At 41.6% G+C, this 8036-nt stretch overlaps 1 protein-coding gene across 2 annotated transcripts in view; it reads left to right on the top strand.

The window, feature by feature from the left end:
• The first annotated feature begins 3548 nt into the window (after nt 1-3548).
• Nucleotides 3549-8036, top strand: part of LOC311430374 (coiled-coil domain-containing protein 169-like) — a 42917-nt gene continuing 38429 nt past the window's right edge. For both annotated transcript variants that reach the window (XM_084506901.1, XM_084506902.1), the window contains exon 1: nt 3549-3651. The gene's annotated coding sequence lies outside the window, so the exon portion shown is untranslated. The remainder of the gene's footprint in view (nt 3652-8036) is intronic.

Below are 8036 nucleotides of genomic sequence, written 5' to 3'. Positions count from 1 at the left end.
GGTGAAGCAGCACCACATCAGCGCACATTATGAGTATCTTCAAGGATGGAGATTTCACAACCTCTCTGGGCGACCTTTGCCATGTTTAACCCTGATGAAGACAAATATTTCTCCTTTAGATTGAGTCAAAATTTTTCATGTGCACTTGTGCATACTGTTTATACTTAAAGATGTCTTACAAACTGAGCCTGGATATTCATTTTTGTCTACACCCTCCTTCCAGGTATCTGACCACACAAAGACCTACTGCCTTTCCTTCTCCAGGTTGAACAACGCTCATGCCTGCCAACCCCTGACCGGCCTGGCAGCCCATAGGATCTGTGTGGGAGCACAAAGCTAAGCACTCCAGCATGTGGTCCTGCAATGCTGAGTGGAATGAAAAAACCACCTCTGCCAACCGATCAACTAGCATGATAGGCTATGATCATGCTAGTGCCACCCAGGAAGCTGTTGGCTGGAAGGTGAATTGCCGGCTCAGGGTCAGCTTGGCCACCAGGAACCACCACATCTTTGCCTGTGAAGCTGCATTCTAGTCACTGCCCCCAGCCTGTACTTTGTAGGACCTTGCCCTTGTGGTTTTTTTTTTGGATTTCATTCAGTTCCTTTCAGCACCCTGTCTCTCTGGCCTGTCCATCTCCTCCAAAAGGCACCTTCCTGCAGAGTGACTGCTCCCCTCAATGTGTTGATCAGCAGCTAGCTTGCTGAGAGCGTTCCCTGCTTGTCTTCCAGGTGGTAATAAAGAATGAAGTGGTACTGGCTCAGGTATTGATCCTGGAGTCAGGCAGTAATACTGCTGAGCACCACACTTGGTGGTCAGCCTAAAGGCCCTGCCAGTTTTCCACCAACCTCATTTTCCAGTTATGCAATCCACATCTCATCAATTCGACTATAAAGGTGATATGGGAGACTCCGTCAAAGGCTTTGGTAAAATCAAAATACACAATAACCATTTGTTTCCCCTTGTCCACACAGCCAGTCATCTCTATGCTACATGTATCAGTGCTATAAAAATAACTAAATGTATTTCTATGTCAAAATTAATTTGTCATAATCCAAATGTTTACCTTCAACAACTTGTCTACCTTGCTTTTAAGCAACAGTAGCTGTTGATTGTCGTCATGTAGCCTGAAGATAAGTATTTAACTGTAAAATCATTTTCAAACCATCTTGTGCTGATCAAGTTTCCTAACTTTTCTTATGCTTACTAAAAATGCTAATCTCAAAAATAACATTACAAGCCCTAGAACAACAAAAATACATTTATAGGTATCCATATATCTAATTTTAACCTCTTTATTTGGGATAAAGAAATGGAGGAAATTACTGCAGTAATTGGTAAAAATCTTAATGAAGTACTAACCTACACGTACATGACCTTGGTCCACAAGACACTGTTGTTATCCCACTCCAACTCCCAAACCATTTGGCAAAGCCCATATTTAGACTTGCTGTCCTCTGCCAACCCAGCCAACCAGTGTGGTCTGGGCTCATCCTTACGTGCACTCTGTGACCTAGTTCGTGAGATCTCACCTGGTTAGGTTAGGACACCTCGTAATCCCTGAGTTGAGGCTGGGACCTGAAAGTATCCTGGAGAGGAGGTCAAAGAAGCGTCTCCTGGGGCAGCCAGAGTACACTGTGGCTGGGATACAGCCCTCAGTTCCAGCGTGCTCTCTACTCTCGGACTTTCTTGTGATTCCAGGGCCCTTCCTGAGACATCTGAATATATCCTCCTGTTTGACAACTCTTCGCTAGGCTGGTTAAATTCTTGAACCAGTTCTTACAATAGTTCTTCAGAACACCTGGTAACGAGTGGTTACCGGTTAGCTCCCTTGGTGTTAAGATTTTATTGTTGCAGGCAGTGTACTGAATTATGATGAATGCTAACCTAAGTTCAAGTCAATACTGAAATTACTGGTTTGGTCTGGAATGTTTTCAGTATGTATTTAGAAAAGGTATTATTCAGTAAATCCTGAAGGCAGAATAAGCAGCAACATTTAAATGCAGTTACAGTACAGTATTTGTCTAAATTTTTGTTTCCTGATTAGGTATCTCAGATAATTTTATATTCAATCTACAACTGAAGTGATAATTCACTGATTAGATAATAGCATAAATTATAACTAGAGACTGTCAAATATCACCTCCTGCCCTAATACATATCAGATAAATGAAATTAAAATGACTTTTTACAGTCAGGCTTTTCATTATCCAGTCTACCCTCACACAGGAGATCTTACTGGATCACTAATCCAGCCAGAAACTGTCTGCTTTTTCTGGCTCTTTGCCTCCTGGTTTTCTGTTGGGTTAGTTAGCAAATGGAATTGGCTCATAGAGATTGACACGTTCCTGAACTGGCATAAGGCAAGCAGCAGGTGTATGCAGCTAAACGTGAGGATCAGGACCAGGCCATTTCAGGATCAGCAAGGTGTCATGTTGGCCCATCCCAATGTCACATTAGGGCTAAAATTCACAATATTTCACAACAGACAAGAGCCAACTGATTTATGCTACAACAAACTAATGGTAATACATAACTTGTTTTAAACTTGGGAAGCGGCATGTCTGCTATCCAACAAGCTCTAGCATTATCATATATGGCTTGCTGACCATACAGCAGAAGTAAATGAGAACCTACACTCTTTGTTCTTTCATAGCATGGCAGTAAGGCAAAATTATAGCCCATCTTCCTGAGAAAGGGAATTGCAAGTTTCTGTAGTAAGCACTTGGTCCCATGAACTGGTGAGTTGATCCCTTGCACCAGCCAGTACTTTTCTGAGCAGCTGATGAGCTATTTCAGCTCACTAACCAGCCAGAACCACATGCTTTTTTTTCCCAAGTTTCCCAGTTTTTATGGGCTGTATGGGTTTATCAAAGCGTTATTGAATGTCAGAGCTGGCACTGAAGCAGATGGAGAAGGTGACAGGGAGAGCGGCAGAGGTGATGCCACCCTTGCAGCAGTAGGCCATTAGATCAATTCAGCCTACCTCATGAAGCTTTGCCTTAAGAAAGACGAGGAGGCATCTGAAATCCCTGGCTTAAAAATCAACATCAAACATTTTTAATGTTTTTTTTTTTTTTTTTGTTTTGTTTTTTTTTGTTTTTTTTTTTTGTTTTGTTTTGTTTTACAAAATTTGTAAATTTTGTTTTGGCTTGTATACAGGCCAATATAGGACACAGATTAAAATACCAGCCAACATATATTGGCTCGTTGGCTACATTGAACTGATCGGTGTCAATTAAGACCGATTATTCTACGATCTTCCATCATGTCTCAGGTTAGGCACTTGCAAACTGCGCACAGCACCGACTACCATTACTAAGGAAGCTACAAGGGGTAGGCACTTCACATGTGGCTCAGAGAATTTATGGAATTATTTTCCATCCCAAAGAAGCTCTTAAAAAAAAAATCAAGAAGCTTTAAAAAAAATATATTTGCGTTTCGGCCCCGGCCCCTTCGCCCTCAGGCGGCCGCCATGCAGGCAGCGGCCGTTACCCGGCGCAACGGCGGCGGCGCCATGAGGGAGGGCGGCGAGCCCGAGGGGCTGGCGCTGGAGCTGGAGCGGGAGCGGGGCAAGCAGTGAGCGCCCGGCGGGGGGCGGCGGGCACGAAATGGCGGCCGCGGGCTCCACACGGGTGGAGCCCCGCACAGGGGTGTGTGTGGCGGGGGTCCCGCTGCCCCAGGCGGCTCTCCGCCCTCGGGGACGCCCTGTGGGTGGTGCAGGGAGGGTGGGCACCGCAGTGTGGGGCAGGGAGTGAGTGGGGGGTTGGTGGGGGCAGTCAGTCCTCGTCGCTCGGTGTTGAGGTGGTGAGGAGAAGGTGTAGGGCAGGGGACTGGGGTGGCACCAGGAGCTTGGAGAAACAGGATAAATAATCTCAGACATGTGAAGCTGGTATTAAAACAAAAAGGAAAATAGGACTGGGGGTGGGAGCTGGGGTGCAGTAACAAGTGGGTTATCACAGAATCATAGCATATCTGAAAGGGACCCACACAGATCATGGAGTCCAACTCCTGGGTCCTCAAAGACCACCTCCCAAATAAACATAATCAAATCGTGTCTGTTTGGCATGGAGAAGAGGGAATGGAACAGGCTATGAGGTGCTCTTTATACACGCCTTCTTACCTTTTTCCACAGCATGGAATTAAACGGGCAAGTTGGATATCGCTCCACCATCAGTAAATACCTACTGGGAAAATAGCTCATCTCCTTCTAGTGCAGTTCTGCAAAGAAAATGATAACTTGTTACTCCTACCAGTTAGTCCACTTGCTTAAGCAGCAAAGATTTCAAGATTTTTTTGTTTTTGTTTTTGTTTTCAGTTTGCTTAGGAAGTCACATGTTTTTCTCTGTTAGGGAACATTATTGCCTTTTGAATGTTAATAAATTAAAATTTAGAAAATGCCAGAAGCTCTTGCGCTGCTTTAAATCAGACCCTTAATATTTACATTTCTATACAATTTTGAGACATTTGGTTCCGTGATGATTTTTTCCTCCAGACGGTGTTTCCTTCAGTGTCTAGGCTGTTCTAGGCTGAAGATTCCTGCAAACTATTCCTGAAATTGTGGACTTTATCAAATGTCTATTCATCAGTGGAAAGGGGGAAGCCAGTATTAACGGAGTCAAAATGGTTAGGCAGCTTCTGGGGTCAAAATGGGACACAAAGGAGCTTGGTCATGCTTACACCTGTGTGTAAGCACATGACCTTTTTCTGAATCTCCTGACCAGTAAGTTATGTGTCAGCGTAATACATAAATTATCCTCTGCATAAACCAATTCTTTGGTTTACCAGATACTCAAGCTTGACATTGTAGGTTCTCAGATAAAAATCTGAATATTGGCTTTGTTTCACTGCTTTGATTTTTTTTTTTTTTTTTTTTTTTTTTTGAATTAAGGAAAACCTGGGTATTTTATGCACCTTAACTTCCTGAGGTTGTTCTGCAAGACTGTGCCCAAAGTGCAAGTCACATTATAAAGCTGTGCCATTGCCAAGCAAAGGAAAAAATATGTATATTTAATAAAAGTCTCTATTTTGATGGCATGACAGAGACACAATAAAAAACTTGCTGCTACAGGTGGATTATGCAACTACTTCCCATGTTTGTCTTCTGTATGCAAATAGGCAACACCATTGTTGTCTATTTCACAAGTAATGTATTCAACCTAGCTGTTAGCAACTAGGTTTGTTAGAAACCAGCATCTAAACCAGTCGCTTGTATGGTCTATGAATACAAAAAGGCTCTTTGAAGGTGTGATTCATCTGACCTACTTCGGCTAGCTGTTTCAGAGTGAGATGAGTCACACACCCTAAGAAGTTTTCTCTCCATTGGGTATAAAGAAAGCTGAGGCTGCCTGGCTCATAGATAGATGTCCGCATTCCTCCAGAGCAATCTCACCCTTGTCATCTTTTCACTGGTTTATTTGATTATTGTTCCGTTCAGGCAGTTTGCTAACAGCCCACCTACCACTCTAGTGAAGAAGGGATTTTTTACTTCAAAGGGTAAATTGAATCATCCATGTCAGGAAGGGGTCTTTACCTAAGTACCTGCTGATTCTCAATGATTGTGGATATAATACTATGAAAGGCTTAATGAAAGCCAGTAGCTTAAATCTGACACTGAATTACTGTAATCAAGATTCAGCACAGGTTCTGTTTGGGAAATGTCATGGCAAATGTTGCTGAGAGAGGGAAGGCATGTAAAACACTGCAGTATACTACTTAATAGACAAAGAGTTCTTAAAGGCATACATTTATGCATGTCAGCTTACTCTATCGATTTACTTTTGTCGATAGGGTTGCATGTTAATTCAGCTTGTGAGATTTCAGCTTTCGTGGCTTTCCACATAAGGAAAGTTGTTGGATTTGCCCAGCACGCTGCTGACTGGCAGGGTTTCAGTGCTGTATATGCTCTTTCGTGTGGTGCCTTTTGCACTGTGTAGTATTGTTCCTGCTCTGTTCATAGATTCTGAAGGCATCTGTGTATTTTGTCTTCTACACAAACCAGTAAAGGTCTGTCACATTGTAGAGCTGATGTCCTAGAACTGATGATTTGCCTTGAGCTTCTCCCATAATGTTTCACTGGTTTCTCTCTCCAGTAAAGAAAATGGCTTCAGGCTGTCTTTCGGCTGATACATGCACCAGATACCCAGATCTGGGTAACAAAACGTACAGGAAAATGGCCATTTTCCTAAGTGGCTGTCACTTTCAAGTAAAATAACACCTGCAAACTGTCTTAAAAGGAAACTCTGCATTTTTTTTTTTTTTAATTGTTATTTTCACTCAGTCTTCTTACCTGAACTGCAGCTTTTTTCTCCTTTTCCTCACAAGCACGTTCCTGTTGTTTAGTATGCAAGCATGTGGTTAAGTTTGCCTGATGACAAACTGATGAGCTTCCAGAGTTTATGGACCTTTTTCTGTGATGCCTGTGAGTCTGCTGACATGGGAAAGATTCATAGGCCTTGAATATGTCTGGTTATAAATAAATGTCAGGTTGTCAGTAAAATCACACCTCAGCCCCTCAAAGTACAGACCAAGACACTGGACAAGCAGCTACACACAGCTGCTTCAAATTCACAGTAACAGATAAGTGCTGTGGGCTGTCATTTCCTATGACAATTAGAAATACCTCCATAAATTCAAAATACATACTCCTAGTACAATAAACAGCTGACATATTTACCAAGTTGGTTGAAGTGGTTTATTTTTATGTCTCTTTTCTGTCAGTGCAGGGACTATAATTTACTGCGTATGCACTGAATAAAATAGAGATCTTCTACCTTGCATACTTTTTAGTTTCTGTTGGAATATTAAATGTTTAATAACAATTTTTAAAAAATTATTTTCAGTTTCCAAATGAAAATAAGGTTTTCTGTTGTGTAGCAATTACAGTCTGACACCTGACAACTTATCATTTCAGTGTACATTCTCATCCAGAAGGAATATAATTGGAAGTTGGCTAGCAGCTTTGCTAATGATGCAGAAAGAAGAATACAATCTAACTTGTACTTCTGAGAAATATTGTGCGTAGTCTTGGAATGATAACAGAAATTAAAAACTGAAAGCACTGGATCTAAATAACTCATTTGTATTATGCTACCCTGCATCTATCAAAGCACCTATTTAGGGTTTTCTTGAAGAGGAAGAATTAATTAAATTTGGTTACAGCTCAGCTCTAATTACAGCTTTGACTGTGTCTAACTTCCAGGGTTCCTTCCTTCCAAAAGTGCCGTTTTAACACTCACCATCACCCCAATTTCCTCTTTTCCAAGCACTAAGTTTGACAGAAATCTGCTTTAAGGAAGCCATATCCATTTGTACTGGAATGATACCAACAATATAATAAGATTTTGTCTTCCTTCTTCCTAGCCATCTGCGTCTTCCATTTGGAGTGGAAGCAAATAAGCAGCAGCAAACAGATTTCCTCTGTTTTTCCTGCACCTAAGCTTTCTGACTCATGTATTTCAGCTCTGTCTTTGGTGGGACTTTCACCATAACCTTTTCTGTCTCCAGTATGTTAACCATACTTTCATTCTTTGTTTGCCTGTGACCCCCTCTCTAATTTAAAGTTGGTAGGGAACAACAGCATTAGAGCAACAAGAGATTGGAAGATGCAGTTCTTCTCTGCCATTAGAGGTTTCTGTCCTCCAGTGTCTTTCTTGCACTGAAAACTTACTTGAATTACCTTTAATTAACCTTCTGCTTATTTTATTTTCTTTAAATTCAGCACTTCCTCTGGTGCAGGTAGGTGGGTTGTGCTCTCATCTAAGTCCTCTCCTAGATTCTGCTACTGGTCATTGATCCAAGGCAGCAAGAGTCCAGTATCCAAGGTATATGCCAGGTGCCAAGCAGTATATGAAAGTAATCAGTGGGCAAAAAGTGTGTTTTCCTACAAGGAAATATTATTATTTTTTTCAAATAAAGAATTTCTTAGGCATCCTGTAGTTGAAGAATTAACTCCATTTGTTTAATGCTGATGATCTGCTGGGCAGATATTACATTTTAGGAAACATCTATGTTGTTTTGTAATGGAAGTAATTTTATT

The sequence above is a fragment of the Aythya ferina genome, assembly GCF_964211825.1.
Source record: "Aythya ferina genome assembly, chromosome: 1".
NCBI classification, from domain to species: Eukaryota; Metazoa; Chordata; class Aves; order Anseriformes; family Anatidae; genus Aythya; species Aythya ferina.
Note: the sequence above shows the minus strand (reverse complement) of the source record. Positions and strands in the feature narration are given on the sequence as shown.